Source organism: Triticum urartu, chromosome 4, assembly GCF_003073215.2.
Source record: "Triticum urartu cultivar G1812 chromosome 4, Tu2.1, whole genome shotgun sequence".
NCBI lineage: Eukaryota > Viridiplantae > Streptophyta > Magnoliopsida > Poales > Poaceae > Triticum > Triticum urartu.
The window spans coordinates 489219777-489231022 of NC_053025.1; positions in this window are offsets into that span (position 1 = coordinate 489219777).

The window sequence follows — 11246 nt, forward strand, 5'->3', positions numbered from 1 at the left end:
TTGTAACGATGTACTTAATTAATTGCTATTTGATTATGTATCATCAGTCTGCACCTGAGCTTCATTATCCTCTATTTCTTCAAATATTATTTGATCTATATTTACTCTTTGCAAAATGTAGAATAATGGCAACGCTTATAAAGAATTTTCTTTGGGGAATTTATTGAATTATCATTCCATCAACATGGAGAAGGGCTTTGTCCAGCCCGTGTTAACATGTAACGTAAGTTCATCCTTCTCAAGCCTTCAAACTTTGTTCTAGTATAGATTTGGATAGGCATCATTTCCTCCACTGTTGTTTACATATGATTGGATGTTTGTAACAACTACCAGTTTTAAATTGTAGTTGTAAAAACATGTTCCTTATGCAGAACAGATCCATTTATTTGCTTATATAATTGTGAAACCTGTTATGTGTCTCCTTGTTTCTCTTTCAGAGTCGTATCTCTTATGCTAGGCGGAACTTTAGGGAAGATAGTGAGCCAAACCATCTTGAGGACAGCGAGATGACCCCAAGGTCCTGTCTTGATGAAGACAGTGAGTTGAAGCTACTCACCAGCAGGTGTGAGACAACCTCTGTGCAGTCCCTGCCTCAATCAGTTTGACTTCTTCAGTCTCAACTTAAAGCGGAAAGGCTTGCTTCAGCTCAGCTCCGACTTGAAGTCAAAGATGTAATGAAGATGTCAGGGGACTGCCTTGCGCACTATGGTGCCATACAGCTAGGGATGAAGCATCTATCGTTGACACAACTGAGGTCTCATCAGCTTGTTCGGCTGCTTGCGGGGCCCGACCTTGCCAGGTCTATTGCCTTCTGAAGTGCTCTCAGCTTTGTATATTCTTTTGTTGGCGTGTTTATATGCACTGGTGGCGACCTTTGATGCCCAGTGTATGTAATCCGCAGTCATGTTGCGCTTTATTATCACCGGTAGCGAACTTTGATTCCTAGTGGATGTAATATGCCGTAATTTCTTTATTGTATAGTCTAGGTTTATTCTTTGGTCGGTATGCTGTAATTTAGGCCGGAAGGTTCAGTGGATCTCAGTGTTGTCGGTCTTCAGGCCGGCCCATTACTCATATGGGACAAAACGTGGGCCTATAATCATCTTGGGCCATTAGAAGGTCTAAACCTATATTTACTGTAGTGACACTGGGCCTCCTACAGGCCGTAGAAACAATGGGCCTTCTACGGCCCGTAGAAACAATGGGCCTTCTACGGGCCATATCATCAATGGGCCTTATACGGGACGTATGATCGATTGGCCAAACATGGGCCAAAAACAGACCGCATTATGGTCGTAAACGGGCTAGAGTTGGAGTCGTCCGTTCATGGGCCGACCATAACGGGCCGTCATTAATAGGCTGTATTTGATGACGCTATGAAAACGGCCCAACGTATCAACGGGCCACAAACGGGCCGACTATAACCACGGGCTGAATTTGGCCCACAAGCAGAAAATGGCAGAATCGGGCCGTAAGTAACCGAATGCTGGAAATAAGCCCAAGAATAAATGGGCCCTGAGAAGGCTGCAAGATAACATGGGCTGCAAACGGCCCAATGGATTAATGGGCCATTAATGGGTATAAAGTGATACACTATTCATTACGGGCCAGTTTCACCACGGGCCGTTAATGGGCCAAGAGTTACAAAGGGCCTCATATGGGCCGAAAGACGTCATGGGCCATACATGGGCCGGAACTTAAAATGGGCTGGAATCTTATTGGACGGCCCAGATGATGCTACTGGGCCTAATTCGGATAGGTCGTAACGGGCCCTGGGTTAGCAGGCTGTAAATGGGTTATATGCGAACAGGCCGTTAATAGGCTTTCCTTGGGCCGGCCCGCCACCTTTTGACCCAAGTCAAACGGGCCGGCCTTTTCACAGGAATGGGCCTCTGTTCGGCCGTGCCACGTGTCGACGTATTATAGGCGCCTTCGGTCCAATGAGTGGATGACATATGTCCCAACAGTGAGCCGACACATGTTTCCTCCAGTCAATGATGATTTTACACGTGAAAAATTCCCATTGGTCAGGGCTGTTAGCGGGTTATCGGATCCAAAACCGGACCCGATAGCTTAACGATGTTCCGTTACGGTGGATGCCACGTGTCGGTCACCCTTGACGAAAGCACTTCTGTGACGCGTGATTTATCGTCATGGAAGTGGACACTTCCGTGATGATAATTTTGGTAATGTCATGGAACACTTCTACGACAGCACGGGTATGACTATCTTGATCCTATCATAAAATCATCATGGGTGTACATGCATGACAAAAAACGCGACCTACTGTGACAAACACGTATCATCACGGAAGTGTATTTTTTGTAGTGGGTGTCGTGTGAACGTCGACTACATGACACTTCACCATACTTGGGACTAAGGGAAGGCATTGGAAATTAATAAGTAGATGATGGGTTGCGAGAGCGACAGAAGCTTATACCCTAGTTTATGCGTTAATCCGTAAGGGGCTGATTTGGATCCATGTGTTTCATGGTATGGTTAGATTTATCTTAATTCTTATTTTATAGTTGTGGATGCTTGCGAGAGGGGGTAATCATAAGAGGCTTGCTTGTTCAAGTAAGAACAACACCCTAGCACCGGTCCACCCACATATCAAATTCTCAAAGTAGCGAACGTGAATCAACTAAACATGATGAACGTGATGAGGCAAAAAATCCCATGTGTCCTTGAGATCACTTTGCTTTATATAAGAGAACTTTATGTCTTGTCCTTTTCTATAAAAGGGATTGGGCAACCTTGTTGCACCTTTGTTACTATTGCTACTTGTTACTTGTTATGAATTACCTTACTAGCAAACTACCGCTACTTTCAGTACTTGCAGAGAATACCTTGCTGAAAACCGCTTATCATTTCCTTCTTCTCCTCGTTGGGTTTGACACTCTTACTTATCAAAAGGACTACGATTAATCTCCTATACTTGTGGGTCATCGGTGGCTATTACGACGGCTTTCATGTTCATGAAAAGGTGTGACAAGGGACTTGATAGCTCAAGATTGGGATTTGCTCCTCCGACGATGGACAAATATTCTTTGGGCCCTCTTGGTTTTATGGTATTCATCATCGTCTGACCAGACACAATGTGATTTGATCACGGGGACGCCGAAACGCGGGAACGACAAAAGATAGCAAAACCAGTAACGAGGAAACTGGCATGGTAAACAAGTTGTTCATTCACGGGTGCTACTTGTGATAAGCGTTGGGATTTCCCTGAAGAGGAAGGATGAAATATTATAGTAGCAGAAAGTATTTCCCTCGGTAAAGAACCAAGGTTTATCAAACCAAGAGGAGATTCACGCAAACGGCTGTCAACAGTACCTGCACACACAACACAAACAAATACTTGCAACCCACGCGGGCAAGAGGGTTGTCAATCCCCTTGCACTCATTAATTGAAAGGATTAATTCTGATTGTGGTAGATATATAAATTGTAAAAGTAAATAAATTGCAGCAAGGTTTTAGTAATATCAGGTGAATGGACCGGGGGGCATAGCTTTCACTAGAGGCGTCTCTCTCAAGAACATAGTAAATAGTCGTTACACAAATTAATGTTAAGCAATTGGTAGCAAAGCGCATAGTTATGATTTTATTAATGGCATGATCGATACATGGGCATTACATCCGTGACAAGTAGACCGTTAACCTTACTGACACCTACTACTATTACTGCACTTCGAGAGCGCTTCCATGCTTGCCTCTCTAGGTTTTAAGTTCATGACAAATAGAGTAATGCTTTAAGCATGATGACATAACATAGACAGAATAAAACCAAGCAATATAATCAAACCCTGTCGTTTTATCCTTAGTAGCAACAATACAAATACGTGCCTCGCTACCCCTCCTGTCACAGAGCGAGGACACTACAAGATTGAACCTACCATCAAGCACCTCTTCCACTGAAGATAAATCAATCAGTTGGCCAAAGTAAATAGATAGATCAGAGAGAAATACAAAGCTATAAATAATCACACATAATAAAGTTCATAAATAACTCAATTACTTTCAGTGAACAATGTGATCATAAACCCACAATTCATGAGATCCCAACAAGCGCACCACAAAAGATTACATCATATAGATCTCCGGAGAGAACATTGTATTGAAGATCAAAGAGAGAGAGAGCCATCTAGCTACTGCTATGGACCCATAGGTCCGGTGAGGAACAACTCATACATCATCGAAGTGGCAGCAATGTTGATGTATAGGAACTCCGTGATCGATTCCCCCTCCGATAGATTACCGACGGAGGCCTCCAGATGGGATCGCTGAAGAACAGAGGCTTGCGGTGGCGAAATAAATGTTTCGGGCCTCGCTATGGGGGTTTTGGAATAATTAGGGATTTAAAGTGCTGGAATTAGGTCACACGGAGTCATGGAGGCCCCACAAGACATCAGGGCTTGCCCACCCCCCTGGGGCGCCTCCTGATGCCTTGTCGTCTCCTCGTCTGGCTTTTGGTCCTCCTCGAAGCTTCTAGGGTCCTTGGTCCAGAAAAAACCGTCAAAAAGTTTCTTCGTGTTTGGACTCCGTTTGGTAGGGATGTTCTGTAAAACCAAAAACATGCAGAAAACATCAACTAGCACTAGGCACTGGGTTCATAGGTTAGTTCCAAAAAATGATATAAAATTGCATATAAATCATACAAGATTGACAATATAATAGCATGAAACAATAAAAATTATAAATACGTTGGATACGTATCAACGATTAGCTCTGGAAGGCGAAGCGCTGTCGGATTGTGAAGACCGTACGCTTACAATCTGTACAGAGGTCGTGCTTTCGATCTTCGGTTCGAGGAATCATATGTGAACATTTCAAGGGACTTCTTTGACGATCTTCATCAAGTTCAAGGGATCGTCTGAATGGTTCAAGAGACTTCATCAACGATCTTCATCAAGTTCAAGGGATCGTTCGTGAACTATTCGATTGACTTCATCGACAACCTTCATCAAGTTCGAGGGATCGTTTGTGAACGCTTCGAGAGACTTCAAGAACGATCTACACCAATTCTTCTTCCGCTGCAACTCAAAATTCGTAATGATTCGATCTAAACTTCTAATGCATCTTCATAGTGTTCATGGGATTATGATCGTAGAGCAGTTTTTTTATTTTCTACTACGTTTCCTAACAATTACAATAATGATCTGCGACTTTAAATTTATGTAATGTTTAAGTTTCATGGGAAGAAACATGGATTTTGTCGTTCATAAAATTTAGTTTCATTGTTGTAACCTACGAAAATAGATTTAATACACATACATGTGTTCCCACTATTTACAGATGCATCATATGATTCCGATTGAAACAAATTCAAATAAAAATTAATCACAATTGTAGCGAAAGTAAAATAATTTTATTTCATGTTTGCCACTCATAGCTTTTGATAATTATCACAATTGTCACTTTTGCCACAAAATGGCGATTGTGATAATTGTCAAAAACTAAGAGTGGCAAAAGTGAAATGTCAAAATTTAGAGTCGCATAAGAAAATTTGGCAAAATCTGGAGTGGCAAGAACAAAAATTTCCCACCGTTGTGGTGGTGGGACTTCTTATCTTCAAGGCTTCAATTTCTGAGGACACGAGATGAACTCTTTCCTTTAGAGTACTCAAATGATTGTTGAAAGTAGATATTTTGTTTTGATGAGCAAGAGAGAAGAACAAATAGGAAGCAACAAGAGTAACAGAACTAGGATAGTTGAATCATTTTCCTTATCTATTATATAAGTGTTTGTTATTTCCTGTTTTCACCGGTAAGGCACTCCACGGAACAGGTATACGACCCCACACGAACAGGTATATCTCCATGATATACGAACGCAATACAGATAAAAGTGAAAATAGAAATCAGTCTATACATCTCCAAATATGTGAATCTTGGCGCAGATCAACGACACATAATCCATGTGCCCCCGCACTTGAGTACCCTAAATCCTTGTCCCCGCGTTCACCATTGTTTGCTAGGCTGACTGAAGAAAAACTCCTCCCACTATATTGTTAATGGTTATGACTCCAACATGGGCTATTGAACGAAGATCTGATTGAGCATACGTGAACGGTAAAAAAGACAACAATGTTGAAGTGTAATGTTTAACCTTATTTAAATTAGGATTAATGCTGCATTTGAACGTTTGAACTATCATAGATTATATATGCGGCTTTTTGAGCTTGTGGGCTTTAACAAAAATTTAGAGACGGATGTATGCGGACAGTATTGGATAGGCGGCTTCGGCATCTGCGCCTACGGACTGGTTATGTACGAGGGCGGATGCGGAAACAAATTTATGAGTCAACTGTAGATGCCCTAATAATTTTTATATGTGATTCTAGGTCCTTCTGGACCCTCCTTATGTCCAAGAAGAAAAAAAGAATCGTGACGTTTACCGGCAGGACTCGATCTCGAGAGTCTCTGGCACGCAGTCGATGATCCAATCCAATGGACAGGCATCGATCTGCCCGGACGCGACGTGCAGTTTTATACTTTTGCTGACTCGCTGCTGCTGTCAAACGATTTTACCCACACTAGACCAAACAAGTTGGCCGTACTGGCACGGCAAAACTCTCGCGGTTACTGTCGTCGCATCTATTGCCAGCTCGTTACACGCGCCTGCACGTCTGCGCAGAGAATATTTTCCAGCCTCCTGCTGAAGACACGTACGTCCGATTAACAAGTCCCTGACCGTGGCATAGGAAATCTTACAGCCCTGTTGACCGCTGGTCTCGGGCCCTGAATTGGTCGTGCATGCCCATCAGCACGGGAAGGTGATCATTACCTGGTCTCTCGGCTGCTAGGGCAGTTAATTAGGACCTCTTCTTGTTTTGCGGGAAATTTCTAGAAGTTTAATCCTTTGTTTTTTTCTTCATAGGATTACAATCCATGTGTCTTTTTCTTTGAGGAATTCGTTTGCACTAGTTTTTGCAGGGATTTTTTTATCTACTCAATCTTATGTGAATAATCCTATGTATGTCCTGCGTGCAATCATATGTTTTTTCTTTCGAGGGAATCAAATGTTCATATTAATCATCTAGGATTGTTTCCGCAGGTCCACCTCATTTCCAGTGGCCTTTTGATGGATTCTAACAAGAGTCGGCGGAAGCATTCCGTTGTTAGTCATTTCTTTGAGTGGCCTTTTGATGGATCCTAACAAGGGCCGGCGAAAGCATTCCGTTGTTAGTCATTTCTTTGAGTTTTTGTTAGAGTCTGTGTCCTGCTTAGAAAGGCGAGATGGTGGCGGCCCTCTGAAGATGGAATAAAGGTCTCCCCCTAGCCCCCGTTTCGGTGTTGCGCCTAGTATCGTTGTTGGGCGTGTGAAGATGTGTCTCCGGCGGATTTGCTTGGATCTGGTTGTTGTTCGTTTACATTCGTGTGTCTTCGGGTTTGATCCTTTCGATCTACGTTATTCTTCATCGATGGCGATTGTTATTCTGGTGCACTGATTCTATGGGGCCTTAGTACGACGACTTCTCGACTGTCTACTATAACAAATTATGTCCGACTCCGGCTAGGGAGGGGTAATGACGGCGGTGCGCCTTCGGCTCGCTTCAGTTCTTATAGTTGCCGCTAGATGGTCTACGGATCTAGATGCAATTTCATTATTTTTTGTGTTTGTTGTACTGCCATGATTAAAAATGAATAGATTGAAGTTTTCTAAAAAAATCATTTAAAATTAAAGATGACTTGATTTCTGTAAAAAAAAGTATTGTTATGTTTTAGAAATCTCACAAATCAGAGAGCCCCTTAGTTTCTTGATGCAAAATGCGCACGGATGGTTCCGAAGAAGATATTACTGTATAAAATGGTGAAGAGCGAGCATTAGAGCATGATTAATAATATAATCAACAATTGGCTATAAGGTGTTGCCATGTCATTTATAACCAATCTTGTAGCTAATATGTACAATCTTAAATTTTATATCTCTACTACTTTATTAATAGTTGGCTCATTTTACAACCTCACAAAGCATCTTGGATCTCATGATAGAGCCGGCTATTAACCAAGAGCCCGTTTCTGTTCTCTTTTCTCTTCTCTCTCCTTCAACTAAGCAAAAATATAATATTATAAAAGCAACTCCAAAGGACCGATCCATTTTGTCCGCCTGCATCCGTTTGGATCGGCGCGGACAAAAATGGCAGCCCAACGGGCCGACCCAAACCCAAATCACGTCTGCGTCGCGTCCGCGCCGACGCATTTACGGCCCAAATTTGCGCCCCAAATGCGTCGGCGCGGACGCCGAACGAACGCCTCGCGGGCCTTCTCGCTATCCGCCGTGTCCCTACATGGCGGCCGTCCAACTACCCGCTGCCCACGCGGTCAGCTTAATTTATGACGACGGGCCCACGCGTCAGCGACGGCGCTCGTCCTTTTTTAAGCCGACCGTGCGGCGGGGCCGTCCTCATCCAAACTCGTCGTCCACATCTGCCCACCTTTGCTCCCTCGTCGCCGGCAAACTCTAGCCACCACAACCACAACAAGATGGGCCTCTTCTTCGGCGCCAGCGGCAGCAAGGCCAAGGGCAAGTCCCCCGCCACCCCTTTCCTCCCGCCTCCGCCGGCGCCGGCGCCTCTGCCGTATCCCGACGTGACGCTACCGCACGACTAGCATCTGGATCCAGATAGGATCCCAGTGCCGGCGGCGCCGCGGTCGGCTCGTGCTCACGCGGAGGAGGTGCGGCACCGGCGGGCACTGCTGACGCCGGAGCAGCGCAGCGACCCCACCTACACAACCGACTCGCCCGACTGGGCGAGGTGGTTCGCCTTCGAGCACGAGGAGGCGAGGCGACGGGGCGTGCGTGAGGTCGACCAGAGCTCGCCGCCACCGGCGCTCGTCGTCCGCGAGGAGGACCAGGCGGCGAAGGACGCCTACCAGGCGGCCCTTGCGGCCGTCTGTCGGGAGAGCGAGGAGGACGAGCGACGCAGAGCGGAGGCGGAAGAGGAGGCCCGGTACGAGGCGGCAATGGCGCGGGCCCTTGCCCTCTCCGCGGCGGGCGACCGCGTGGTGCCGCCGGTGGCCCCGCTGTCCCCCATCAAGCCGGAGCCGCAGCCGGAGCCCGAGCCCATCGCGCGCTTCTCCTGGAGGGGAGTGGTGCGCGAGTGGGTGCCTGCGCCACCGGTTTGGCTGGGGGCGACGCCGGTACAAGAGCAGGCGTACCTCGAGATGTGGCGCCAGCGGCGGCTGGCAAAGGAGCGCCGTCGCGGCGAGTACGAGGAGATGCTTGAGCGCGACCTCAAGGAGGAGGAGCGCGAGGCCGAGGAGGAGGCGCGCCAGGCCGCTGCTGCACAGGCGGCCGCACCCCCCCTCCCCCCCGCCCCGGCACTGCCTGCGCCGGCACAGCCCGACAGGACGGCGCTCTGGAACACGGCGTTCGCCTGGACCAGGCCGGCGCCTACGCTCATCGACCTCACGGACCCTGAGGACGACGACGACGACGCCTAGAGCAGCGCGCCGCCTCGTAGTTTAGGTTGTTTTTATTTTCTGTAATGCAAATGTGGACGCGTGGACTCTCGCCGGCCTTCGTAGCCGGCTTTAATGTTTAATTAATGTTGCTTCTTTTTTTTTAATATGCATGCGTTCATTTTTTTTAGCGCCGTCAAAATGAGTCTCAGGCTAGCGTTGGACGCACGCGTCGACCCAAATGCGGAAGCGGGCATCCGTGTCCGTCTAGCCGACCCAAACGGATAAGAAAGGACGAAATCGCCGTTCGTTTGGATCGGCTGTTGGAGTTGCTCTAAGTAGTTCTTATAGCGAGCTTAAGTTACCTTATTGTACTTGCTTTTACATGGAGCAAACACAAACGTCCGGAAAGCGCACGCATACAGAGGATAGAAGATAGCCATTCAGAGAAGAATGCTCCTGCCAAGTGCTGAAAGGAAGCCACCTAGAAATCGACGAACAAAAGCACAAGTTAGCGGCAAGGTCGCAAGGAGAAACGCAGGACATGTCAAGCGGAGGCGCAGGAGCACAAGAAGGTGGACGAGAAAACGAGCATACCATGCCACGCACACGCACGGCGAGGCTCAAAATAGCGGCGGCGCCACGAACTAGTACTAGGAAACAGGTAAGGATGAGTCACCGTATGGCATTCTTGACAGAATGAACCAAACAGTGCTGATACTAATAACGAAATAAAATCTCTTGAAAATAGTAACAAATGTTTGCTCCGAATCCGAGCATACAAAAAAATAGTACTACTAGTGTACCACAGCAGCTCATGCAAATGTGCGATGCCACGTGGGAGGACCGGACCGGAGGACGCATCAACAGATGCTTGCTTCGTTCTGCCGATCGAGCCGGACCGGACCGAAAGGCTCGGCGCGTCGGCATCACGATTTGGAAGACAGTACGTGTCCGTTCCACGCTAGGCCGAAGGAAGGAACGCGCTGGAGAAAAGGGACGAGCAGGCCGCCAGTAGTTCGCGGAAAGCGACCCGGGAGATTTCCAGAGTGGAGCTGTCAGCACAAGACGGTGCTCCACTTGCCGCTCCGCTCCGCTTGGGTGGGTGTCCGTACGGGACGGAAGGGAAGGAGTGGCATCCAGCTCGTTTGTGATTTGTTGGATGAATCATCATGGGACCATGCGATGGGAGGAGCATAGCATAGTACCGACTGCCGTGCAGCTGTACGACGCGGCGGCACCGAAGCACGGTAGGCAGGCCCATGCGCCACGGGACCAAAACGTGAGATGAGAGTGAGACATGAGGAGGGGTTGTTCTTGTACTGTGAGGAACGAGTTATGTTTACGTTTATCAACCACGGGACTAATATAACTTTTATTATACTTTCTCCGGTTGAAATTACTTGTCCTAAAAATGATAGAAATGGATAGATCTAGAAATAAAATATGTTCAAATACATTCATGCCTACGTCAAGTAATTTCAGACGGTGAGAGTACTTGGGATGCTTTGTAGTCAGTGAACTTGTACATAGTCCCGGATCTTCTCAGAAAAGAAGGCAAATCCAATAGGTTCCAAAGCTAGCAATAACATAAGTATTACAGCATTGGATAGAGGACCCGAATGAAAACAAAAACTTACAAGCAAGCCCTTCAGTTATACATTCAAGACCCAATAAAAGAACTAAAAATACAATTAAGTCTTTAATCTACACGCGATCTCACCAGAACACCATGGCCACCATCTCCAACCACAGCCTTGCCAACACAAGGCACGGAGAGAAGGGGCTAACTAGAGGTGTGCTTGTTAACGGTCGTGACAACTGAACACATTTTTTCACCC